A 12,679-nucleotide genomic window follows, 5' to 3' on the forward strand; every position below is an offset into this window, starting at 1 on the left:
GTAAAAACCCATCCCTGGTAAAACCTATTTCTGTTATTTCCAGCTCCCAAGGGGAAAAAAATACTCTAAAAATCCTGGTTGTTTTGGCTTTCTGGCTGTTTTGGGTTGGTTTTCTGCAGACATTCCATGTCCTCCTTCTTTGGCCCAAAGCTAGAATAAAAATGACTCAAGTCTTGCAGTTCCTCACGGCTCAGGCACACTGCTCCTGCCAGTCCTGCCCCTGGCATGCAGCTGATAACCTGTCCCAGGATCTGTGCATTTATTGAGTTGGTGGGGAGGTTATTCAGGCCTCCTTCCCACTCTTGGGGAGGTAATTACATGGAAGGCTAGATGTCCCCAGGAGAAGGATAGGTTGAACACAGAGCAGGAATAAAACAGGGTTGGTTAAGTGCCAGCTGAATGAATTTTTGCTCAGTGTGAACAGTGAACAGCATACAAATGGTAGGGATTTAAAAAAAATTTCCCCTCAAACCTTTCTTATCTTTTAAAGTACAGTGTTCCCAGACCCTTATCAAGGGGAATTATTTATTTATATCTGCATAGCTGAAGGAAATAGGCAAAGTTCAAAATGAGCTGCACATAAAGAGCTCCATAGATGATTTGGTGGTGGCAATGAGAAGCCAAGTCCATGCTCATGTTATTATTTATTAGACAGAACACCTGGAATTTAAATATTTTTCATTAGCAGATTCACTCCTTTTGTCAGAAACACAAAAATAATAATGATGGATTTTGGTTTGCTTTTGTGTCTGTTTGGTTTTTTAATACTGAAAGACACCAGGGTATATTTCCATTGTTTCAATGGCAGAGCCCTGACTGAAAACAGGACAGATTTTGCCACCTCTGAAGCTTTTGAAGGGACAATAACCTTGAGGTTGGTCCAGCTCCCAAATCTACCACTGACTTCCATTGTCCTGGACAAAACGGTCCTGCCTGCCCACAGATTTAAATAGTAGCATTGAGAGACAGGAAAAAATGAGCTGGGAGTGTAAATCACAGTTGGAAGAACAGTTTGAAGAATTATGACTATTACTACTATTATTATTATTGCATCATCATTGTTGTTGTTGTTATTATTAGTAGTAGTATTCCTTCTGACAAGGAAGTCCTCAACATCCTTCCCTGCTCTATGAGAGCCGCTCTGACCACACTGGGCTTGATTAGATTTTATCTCAGGACAATAACAACAAATGAGCTGCCAGGAGCCCCAGGCTGTGATCACACATCCAGGCTGCCTTTCCCAGCTCCAGGCTGAGCAGGAGCCAGGGGATCACTCAGGAAGGCTGGGATGGGTGGCACTTTGTGGCCTGCAGAAGCTCAGCAGATCACTCCATGAACTTCCCAACCCCAAGAGGTTCCATTCCAGGAACCCTCAGCATCTCCCAGTTTGCTTTTAAAGCTTAATTTTGCTTTTCTTGCTTCCTTTGAACACATTTCTCCCTGCCCCAGTGCTTTTGCTTTCTGTGCTTTGAAGCCACACTCCTGTGAGGAGGGACGTGGGGATTTTCTGTAGGGGAGGGGGACAGAGGCTCCATGGATGGAGGACACTCAGTGGGATGTGGGAACCATGGACATCCCAGCACCTGGCTCTGTTAGAAGCAGGCTGTAAAATCACAAGTTCAGGTTATTACCAGCAGCTAATAACAGATCATTAACTCAGACACCAAGGCAGTGCTTGTCCCAGAGCTCCACACCTGAAGCCAGCAGGGAAGGATGGTCCCTCCAAAGCCAATCCATTCCCCACAAGATCCCAGCCAGTCTCCAGAGGTTCTTACCTCTGGCTAAGGTGAGGGATTTGTGCTCCCAAGCACAGCAGCTCAGTGAAGGACCTGGAATTCGAGGTGAGGACCCTCCCACAGTGCTCAGAACACCACCAACCACCCAGGCCACACCAGATCCCAGCACTCATTTCTCTCTGCTCAGTCACTTCATTTCTGCACATTCTGTCTTTCTAGTACTTTGAGTTGGTAAATGCTGATAAACCAACATCATGTAACCAAAGAAATCAATCAAATGGATCCACTTGTGTTGGGCAGGGCACCACCATGAGCCCACCATCCTGCCTTGCAGGAGAGCACCTGCAAGGAGAGTCATGGAGATGAAGATTGCCAGGTGGGGTGTGCCAGGCAGGATCCCCTGTCTGTCTCTGTGCTGGTTCAACATTTCCTCTCCAGCCCAGGCTGTTGGGAGGGTTCAGGAATGTCACTCTGGTGTGTGGCACACCAAGCAAGAGTGAAGAACATTTGTCAAGGAAGACAATTCATGTCCAAACAGAAGAGGAAGGAATTTGTTTCCAGCTGGCTAAAAAGGTGCCTCAGGAGGGGCAGAACTGAACACAAATGGTGACAGCACATCCTCATCCAGTCAATCCATTCACTGGCTTTTATTCACCACATTTTTGGGCACCTTTCTGTGAACTTGGGCTACCTTTGCTGTGACTTCAGGAGTTTCCCTGAGCCCAACCCATGTGGCTGCTCAGGATATTCTGGGATTCCATGAAACCTGCTTTGAATTGGCCTGAAAGGGCTAGAAGTGACACACACAGACAGCATGAACAAAAAAGGGAAGGAGCATGGTGCCAACAGCTCATTTCTCCGAAGAAAAGGTTGAAAGCAATGAGTCAGGACTGTTCCCAAGTCACAGAGCAAATCCTTTATCGTTCTGGGCAGGCACAAAGCAGAAGTGCTGAACCTCTGCCAGAAAGTCTCTCCTGATGCCTGCTCCAGCCTACCTGTAGTGATAAACAGCACTAATCCCCAAAAAAATCTTGATCTTTGGAGTGGATTCAGCCCCTAGGGAATTCTGCAAGCTCAGGAGATGGGCTGCATGGAGATGAGGTGTTGGTGCAGATCAGAGCTCTGAGCAGCCACAAGCTTCACTCATCCCAAAGCCACACTCACCCAAAGCTGAAACAGGATTTTTTTTTCAGAATCTCCAAAAAATTGTGAACTTTGGAACAAATGGAATATATTGCTATTGTACTGCAGGAATAGAAGGAAAAAGAAAAAGCAAGATACCACGTGGAGCTGCCAAGATCTGAGCCCCTCCTGCTGGAACAGCCAGACAGGGGATCCCTGGGGACTGGCAGGAGTTGGTTTTCTTCAAGATGATATAAAAATTTAATCTCTACAGCAAAATTATTCCTAGACTGAGCACAGTTAGAGTAAATATATTAGTCTCTTCTTAAGCTGAGTGTATTTCAGAAGGAGGCAGGAGTTTTCTAGGACAGAGAAAACCTTTAGTGAAATACAATCTAATGTGATTTGCAGCCTTCATTTCCAAAGGCTCCCCGGGAGCTGGAGGTGGGGAAAAGCTTTTTGCTCCATGTCAGCCTGGATGAAGGAAAATGTTAACCCTCCCATACAACCCTCAGCTGAGGAAATTTGTGATTTTGGGGGGGGAGTGGTGCTGGGGAAGGAGGAAGAGCCTGGAAGAGCCTGGAAATGAAAAGACGTTTCTGAGAAATGGGTGCTGAGGGAAAACAACATCAACCTTGCAGTGCCTGAAGGGGTCCCAGGGGGCTGGGGAGGGACTGGGGACAAGGGATGGAGGGACAGAACACAGGGAATGACTTCCACTGCCAGAGGGCAGGGAGGGATGGGATGTTGGGAAGGAATTGCTCCCTGGGAGAGTGGGCAGGCCCTGGCACAGGGTGCCCAGAGCATCCCTGGATCCCTGGCAGTGCCCAAGGCCAGGCTGGACATTGGGGCTTGGAGCAGCCTGGGACAGTGGAAGGTGTCCCTGCCATGGCAGGGGTGGGATGAGGGTGGGATGACATTCAAAGTCCCTTCCAACCTAAACCATTCTGGGATTCTAACATAGGAAAGATTTCTGGAAAATTTTAGCTGCATCTTTCCATATCTGTATCTCGTGCAGCTTGAGGTACACAACACACAGAGCTCAGGGTGGAAGCCACATTCCAGCAGGGAAGAAGAACCTGAGAAGCCCCCCTTCTCCAGAAGGAATAAGTAATACTGAAATGGTACTGGAAAACACGGGAACCATAAAACAAAATTAGATATCTCTGCAAAGCACAGCTCTTACTCAGTGAAGCACAGTGGATTTTTCAGCCCCAAGAGCTCTCACAGGGATGTTTGTTCCTAGCCTACATCAGCCAGAGAGCTGAAAGCCAACAGGGAATTTCTGACCTGGGGAAAAGCCAAACGGAGGAGGTCAATGGCCAGTGTGGGGTGTGTGACCTGCAGGGGAGCCAGAGAGAGGGGACACCCAGAGAGGGGACACCCAGACAGGCTCTCAGGGCACTGTGTGAGGAACCAGAACTGCTACAAGGGGCAGTGTCCCAGGGAATGATGGAAATTCTGGGGACTGCTGAAGCCTTTAATGCTGTCCTGCTGATCACTGCAAACACAGACTATTAAAGGGAGAGCTCATTAACAAAAAGGGGGATTGACAGAAGAACAGGCACCAACTTTCCTTTGCAGCCCTGGTGGAACCTGGAACATGGGATTTTCTCTCCTTGCAGCAGTTTTTACACAATTTTAGCCAGATTTGCTCAGACCTGTTGTTATTAGGGTAAATAACTCCCATTCCTCTGGCTGTAGGTTGCACCTGTGGAACCTGTGCTGCCTCAGGGCTGTGGGAAATGTGCAGGGATTACAAACACAGCTGTGCAAGGAATACAAGTCAGCGTCCTTTGCTGTCACTGCCTCCCCAAAGCATCCTCATACTCCTGCAGGGAAAACTAAAAGTCGCTGTAAAGGGATCAGAAAATGAGAGTTTGTTTTCTCCTGGGGAAAAAACAGATATATAAAGTTTAAAAATTAGCTTAAATACTAGAGTCCAGCAAAAAACCAGTATTCCCCTAAACCCTATACAATTCTATTCACTGTACATGCTACATTTAGTTTTCCTGGGGCTGAACCCTTATCAAAAATTTATCCCCCAAATCAGATGCTGCAGCTAAAGGGTCAGTGCTTCCCCTTCCACTGGACAGTCCTTTTCCAGGAGCTGGATTTTAGCATATCAGGACATCTCTCCCAGTGCAGGAATGCACAGAGCTGCCTGTTGCCCTTCACCATGCAAATGAAGTGTTGGTTTACTGCAGAGATTACCATGAGCATGGTGACTTTCAGAAATGGGGGGTCACAAAAACTCCCACCCTCTGCCTTCACACTGAATGACAAATGGGAACTCAGAAAAAGCAGCAGATGAATGGGCCCAGGCTTGGCAAGCAGGGATTTTAGCAGATACAAACTGAAAATAGAGCATATTTCACCTGTACTCCAACATATTGCATCTCTGAAAAAGCTTCTGCCTATGAAAAATTATGTGAATAATTCTGGCTGAAATGAATTTGTCCAACAGAGCATTAAGATTTCACTTAAACAATTGTGACAGGTAGGGGTGAGGGAATTGAACACATTTTCTTGCAGCCCAGCCAGGCAAAGACCAAAACCAGGATGGGCACAGCTCATTTTAAAATATATTTAATAATATAACCTTTTTAATGCCAGGCTGGATGGGGCTTGGAGCACCCTGGTCTGGTGGAAGGTGTCCCTGGCCATGGCAGATGGGGATGAGATGAGCTTTAAGGTCCCTTTCCTACACAACCACTCTGGGATTCTCTGATTTAGGCTCAGATTAGACGATGACCTGTAGAAGAGTGTTTTAAGCCCAGCTGTGCTTATATCATTATGGGAACAGTCAGACAATGTCCAGGTTTCTGCCCACCTTGCATTCCTTGGAAAGGATGGTGAAGGGAGCACAGGTCTGCAGGCTCATTTGAAATGTTTAAACACAAATCTACATTTACAGGTCCATACACACAGGGATTCAAAAATGAAGTTTTCTTATCAATATAGAAATGGAAACAGAGGGAAATTACTTTCAGAGCCAGAGGGAGGCTCAGCACCCAGAGCAAGGACAACGCAGTCATCAGGACAATGTCAAAGCCTGTTTAGCCTATTACACTACCAGGTTCTGCTTCTAAATGATAATTCCTCAATCAAGATTTGCCCCTGGCACAAAACAACAGAAATCCTTCCTCGGGCCAAGGCTGTTCAGTTCTGAGGAACGATTTATTTGGTTCCAACACCTGGGACTGGCGAAAGAGCTTGGACATCACTCTGTCCTTCCTGAAAGTCCAAAAATAGTGGCATTTACCACTCTGCTCACATTGATACCTTGTTGAGAAAGGCAGAACTTGGCAGCAGAGCTGGTGCAGAGCAGAAATCCTTGGGCTAGAGAAAGCTCTTCGCAGCTCAGCAGGGAGAGCAGGCACTGCTGCCACAGGAGTCTCAGGCACAGAGACCTTGTTCAGACACAGAACACAAGCCTGAAGGTGATTCCTGTCCTGGGGAAAACCTGGACACATGTGGAGCATTCCTGGCAATTTAACAGTGAGAGGAATGCCCTTCCCTGTGGGTGCAGCCCCCCTTTCCCCAGGAGCTCTTCTGCTGCTGCACTGCCCCTCTAAAGGAGAATCTCCACTCAAGGAGCCAATGCCTTACAGCTGTCACAGGTTTGTCCCAAAATGACCAGTTACACTCCACTGCCCATCCTGTTTGTTCACAGCCACAGCACCAGCAGCTGCCTGGGAATTCTGGATAACAGCCTGGGATCCGGGAGCAGGAAGGGATGATGGGGATTGGCAGAAAAGGTAAGGAAAAGAGTTTGTTGCAGCAATCTCACCTGCATGTTATGACACAAATACAGATTTATACCTCTGACTAACATAGGGGACTGTCACATTCTGGAAATACTGGAGAAAAGGGAGGAAAAAGAGGCAGAAAGGAGTAGATCACAGTGATCACAGGAGTGTTACACAGTGTGTAACAAAAAGGAAAATCAGGATCAAAACCATCACTAAGATCATTTAGTGAGAGAGCTGACCCAAGTTACATCACTTGAGATCTCAGAGAACTCCAGAGAAGTGGCTTTAGTAAGACCTGCCTAAGGGTTGCTTTCGAGGATTCCTGGGATTCAGGCACAAGCATTTCCCCACCAACACACAGCAGGGTACTTGCATGAGCTGGTCAGAACAGACCAGAGCAGCCTTGCCAGCAGCTGCTCCCTGGTCTGTCCAGTGGCACAGATCCCCACAAAGCACCAGCATGCCCAGGCAGCAGTAAAATAAAAAAGCACAGGAGACCCTCAGAGAGCGGAGGGGACTCTGTGGAGAGCACCCAGCATACTGGTTTAGGTTGGAAGGGACTTCAAAGTTCATCTCATCCCCACCCCTTCCACTGGACACCTTCCACTGTCCCAGGCTGCTCCAAGCCCGTGTCCAGCCTGGCCTTGGGCACTGCCAGGGATCCAGGGATCCACAGCTGCTCTGTGCCAGGGCCTGCCCAGCACAGCCACGTACTAGTGAGGAGACCCAAGCAGGGAGAGAACAGATGCCCAGCAGAGCAGAGCAGGTCCCCAGCACACCACAGCAGGACAGCAGCTTCATCCAAGGCACCACAACCAGATCTGCACAGCTGAAACACCCCTTGGTGAGGCACTGCCATCAGCAGCTGGGCTCAGGTTAATTCCAGGACCTTCATCCCCACAACCATCATTCTTCAGACAAAATGCTCAAAGGCTCCTCCCTCCAGGCCTGTTGGACCATCTCCCCGTCCTGTCTTAGCTGGGGGTGTGTATTCCATCATCACTCCAGCCTTGTGCAGGATCCCTGCTCCAGCAGAACCACAGCTGGCACTGCAGGAGGGCTGAGCCCCCATGGGATGGGACTGTGCCACCACCCTGACACACAAGGGGCCAGCTCCTCTTCTGACTCTGGCAGGGTTGGTTTGTATTTGTTTGTTTCTTTGCACTATTGCCTTTGTATTTTTAATTTTCCTAGTAAAGAACTCTCATTGCTACTCCCATATCTTTGCCTAAGAGCCCCTTAATGTCAAATCTATAATAATTCAGAGGGAGGGGGTTTACATTTCCCATTTCAAGGGAAGCTCCTGCCTTCCTTAGCAGACATCTGTCTTTTCAAATCCAGACACCTCCTCAGACACCAGATCCCTGCCAGGGGAGCTGCTCCAGCCCAGCCACAAGCCTGGAGTCCCCTGCTGGGGCTGCAGGACCCGAGGGGCTCTGGGCACGTGGCTGCTGCTCTGTGAGAGAGGATGGATGAGCTCTCCTCACCCTGACAGCAGCCTGGGGAAAGGGACACACTGAGAGCTTTGCCCAGCCATCCATCTGCTGGGAGGGAACACACAGTGAGCTAAAGCCTGATGGAGTGTCCTAAGAGGAGTCTGAATTAGCAGCTACCAAGGCCATACAGTATAATCCAGAGCAGGACCTGACGTTACAGGTCTGACACTGTTCCAGTAACTTCAAAGATCAATGTAGGGCCTGTCACTGTTCCAAAGACAGACAAGGTCCCTGCTCCATGCAGCTAATGGGGTATTGATTCTCCACACACCCACATGCAAGCTCTGCACTTGGAGGACTTTGCTGTCCCCCAAAATGTTCCCAAACACGTGCCTGGCTCGCTGCCTGTGGGACAGTTTGGGACACAGGAGCTCCAGGGAGCAAGGCCAAGGGCAAAAGCAACCTTGCATATTTAGACTGCTCAGCCAAGGGTCCATTTGGGTGATGAATTAAGCAATTACCTGCAGCTTTATTTTTAGGAGGCAGGCTGCAATTCAAGCAAGGGAGAACTTATCTGGCTCTCCTCTCGGAGCTGCCAGGACATCGCTCTGGCAGGACACACTCCTACGTGCCAGGCTGCTCAGGGAGCGTGGCAGGAGCAGCTCTTTGCCCAGGAAAATCACAGATATCCCATTACTGGGAGTCTTCAGGGGCAGGCTGGATGGGGCTTTGAGTGACCATTGGAACAAGATGATCTTCATGTGTCCTTTTCAACCCAAACCATCTTGCTGCTGAGGATGGAAGAGTCTGGAAACGTCTTTAGTAAGGCATTTTAAGGAATTCCCAAACTCTTCCATCCTCAGCAGCAAAACATCAGCCCTCACATTTGTGCTCAGGCAGTGATTTCTGAGGCCAAACTGCAAATTGCTCATCCCCAGGTAGTCACACCCACCACCACTCCAGACTCAGGCAAACCTTTTGTTGAGCTTTCATTGCTGCTTTTATCCTCCAGAGCAAAATTTCAGTTCTTTGGGTAACACAGTCCATTCCCACCTCCATCACAACCTGTTTGTTTCCAGGCAGAGCTGCTGCTAGGGCACAGAGATGTCAAACTTCAGTGCCAGCCCAAAACCACACAGCCAAAGGTGGGAAAACAAGGATTTCTTAAATCCATCTTGTCCCAGAGAAGCTGTGACCGGAGCAGCACCTGCAGTGTGATGGGACTACACCAGGGAGAGGAGCAGAACCACGGGAACAAGTATGAAAGCAGGAAAAGAACAGAACCCACAAAAACACAAGCAAACAGTTTTTGCACCCCATTCAAAGGTTATAAATAATATTTAGCATTTTTATTTTCACAAGGAATCTGTTATTTCCAGACCGTGTCTCTATAGCAAGCTGTTAGTGTTTGTGGTTTCCTCTAATGCACGCTCCTGTTTTCCTTCTGAAAACATTTCCTCTCTGTATAGATTGGCCTGTTGGAAAGGGAAAAATTGCTGCCGTTTGGTAAGATAAGAAATGAAGAAATACCACAGTGTAAGTGCAGACATCATCAATACAAAAGTGGCTGCTCAGGTTTTGGGCTGAGTTTTGTGGCTGTGTGGGAGGTGACACAATTGTGTGAGGCTCGTGCACATGGCACCTCCTCACAGAGCCCTGGGGGAGGCACAAACTGGAGATGGTCACCAGAACACCTCCAGGCTATAAAACCTTACAGAGGCCTCCCTGTTTGCCCCTCCTGAAGTCTGGGGAAGGGAGGAACTCAGGGGTGGTGTTTGTGACCCAAGGCCCAAGCAGAGTTCCAGGTCAATGGGACAGGCTGGACACCTGTGGACAAAAAGGGTCCATGGGACTGTACCCACTGCACAGGGGCCCTCAGAACACTTCCAGGTTTCTCCAAGGGGACCCTTTGATCCAAAAGATCCCTCCCTGGGCTACCTCGAATGTCCTCAATATGTAAAGACTAACACATTAGAGAAGGGATGACACTGCCCAAAATTGGCTTTCCCAAAAAAAGGATGTCATTATGATGTGAACATGGCTGCACAGAGAGAAACTCTGGGCTTACAAGTGCATCCTTAGCAAGTACTACAAGCCATATCCCAACTAACTGCATTTTACTGAGCTGTGAACTCACTAATTACTTTTTAAGGTCAAGAAAGTCCATTTGGCAGGGGTTTGCTTGGTGCATTTAACTTCTGTGCTCAAACACTGTCCTCCCTCAGTGCCCAAGCCCATTTACTGCAGGTTTTGGGGTGTGCTCTCCATGCTCTCAGACACACAGGGCACCCCAGAGAGTGCTTGTGCTCTTCAAACTCCTTCCATCTGTTTGTGCTCTGCCAATGGGCCGTAGGGGTGACACAGCCAAAGCCAGAAATAAAGGAGCTAATTTGGTCATCAGAGAGAAATATTCTCCACTGCAATGCCTTTATTCCTGCACACAGTTGCATTCTCCTGACAAACACAGCAGCCATGGATCCAGGGTGCTTTATGTAATGGATGCATTGTTGGAATGAGCGCAGGAGCACAACAGACACCTCCTGGACAAAAACCTGGGATCGTCCCAGTGTGACTCAGTCTCTGTGTGGGGGAGGAAGAGCTTTGTGTGCATTCAAGGACTCTGCTACCAAGCCCAGCTCGCTGAAACCACTCAAGTGCTCAAGGAAAGCATGAGCTGAAGTGCTTTGCTTCAAGGAGTGAGCCTGGAGCTCACTCTGCACCATCCATGCACATCTGTGCCTGGTTACACTGCTCAGCGTTGGGAACAGTTCTGAAGAGGCCCCAGATCTGTGACTGTTTAACTCCATGTTTCTATAGAGAGCTTCTGATGATAGGCACTAAGTGCTTAAAAAACATAATTAACGCTCTAAGCACTCCTGAGAGGCAGCTAAATATAGGACTGGGAGTTTCAGCTACCTGGAGTAGGACTGTCCTTGATCCTTTTGTAGAACACTTGGTACAACAGGGTACACAGTACAATAGGGTCTCGTTCCCATTGTGCTTGGGGCTCCCAGAGAACTCAGGAGAAAACACACCTCACTCCTTATCGAGATGTCAAACACAGAAAATAACTTATCCAAGGTGACTTAGCTGAGGATTAGTGTTTACAGACAGAACCTGATTTCTTAGAAAAGTAGAGAAAGGAAATTAGAGAACCTGCCATGCCAGGGGGGTTTCCTCCAGAGGCCCCTCCCTCTGGAGTGGCCACACCAAGTGACAGGTGACACCTGAGCACTGACCACTGCACTTTGACCACCTCATTCTGAGAGCCAAGCCCTGGCTTTGTGGCTGATCTGCAAGGACCAGGTAAATCCAGAGGGCCTCAGCCACTACAGCACTTCACAGGATCCCATTTTTAGCCAAAGAGGAGAGTCTGGAGCCATTTTTTGAGAGCAAGGTGTTCAATGAGAAGAAGCCCCAGAGGTGGATGACCCACACCCAGGTGTGTGGTGTCCCTGTGGGCCTCTCACAGCCTCCTGCCCTTTGGAAAAGATCCCCAGACGTCCTGGAGAGTGCTGCCAGTGTCAGGACAGTCACACTTGCCACTGCATTTTTCCCTTGGGGACCAGAAAGCAAAGAGGACTCACAAAGTTTGCCTCTGACAAACCTCTGGTCTGGAGGAGGTGCCCTGTGTTTGCCACCCAGCAAACATCCATGACTTCCCAGGCCAGCACAATCCTCATCTCCATTCTTCTTCCCTCCCACACACACTTCCTCCTTCTGTCATTCCATCCTGCCTCCATCTGACTTCCATCCCTCTGAGTTCCAGTCCACACCACATCCCCTCAACACTTCAGTCCTTGCTGCCATCAGTCCCCTCCTGTCCCCAGCACTGCCCATCCTCTGACCTGCCCTGGGGCAGCCAAGATCAGGCCCAAGACTCCCCCCAGATTCCCCATGAATACTAATTAATTCTTCCCTAAAAACTGTGCTAATGGGTAACCCTGCAGCTCCCCAGCTCACAGGCAGTGACTGCTCTTTTAGTGTTGATACTTACAGTTTAAAAAAGCCCTGAATGCCTTCCCATCGCTTGCCCTAGACAGCAAGGGAGAAACCCAAATCGTTAAGGCCATATTTTAATTAATTCCCAAACTGATAATCTTAATTTGGGCAGTATCTTGCAACGGCTCTAAGTGAGTTATATCCTCCCCTCCCTCTTCCACCTCCCTGAGGAACACAATTAACACCCACCTGCCGAAGCTGGCCCTCCTCACCCTTCAGCAAACTGAAGGAGTTAAGAGGGGAACAACAATACCCAGGGTCAGTAACGTCACTTAGCAGCTCCCTGCCTTTGCAGGTCAGGTTTAGCAGGAATCTGCTGCTCTCTGGAAAATGCAGCCTCGGTGGACATGGAGCTGCCAAACCCTGAGCTCCATCCCCTCCCTGCTCACCAGCCCCTGGAGCTGCTGTGGAAAAGATGCCCTAAGAAGAGGAGGGTCATACTTAAAATGCCCAGGATGAGAGGAAGTCCAAGCAGAGAATGAAAATCTGACCTCACTGGGAGCTTGGGACCGACACCAGGAGCTGAGGACCCAAACTGGGGACACATTCCTCTGTAGGGACAGGGTCACACTCACCCCTGACTCACTCGAGGCCTGAAGGAGGTAATTTCTTTTCCCCCATTCTTTCC

At 48.8% G+C, this 12,679-nt stretch overlaps 1 protein-coding gene across 1 annotated transcript in view; it reads right to left on the reverse strand.

Annotated features, from left to right (window-relative positions):
- Positions 1-12,679, reverse strand: part of GALNT17 (polypeptide N-acetylgalactosaminyltransferase 17) — a 225,535-nt gene that overhangs the window by 170,247 nt on the left and 42,609 nt on the right. The gene's annotated exons all lie outside the window — the stretch shown is intronic.

The sequence above is a fragment of the Pyrgilauda ruficollis genome, unplaced genomic scaffold (assembly GCF_017590135.1).
Source record: "Pyrgilauda ruficollis isolate IOZ18807 unplaced genomic scaffold, ASM1759013v1 scaffold69, whole genome shotgun sequence".
Lineage (NCBI taxonomy): Eukaryota > Metazoa > Chordata > Aves > Passeriformes > Passeridae > Pyrgilauda > Pyrgilauda ruficollis.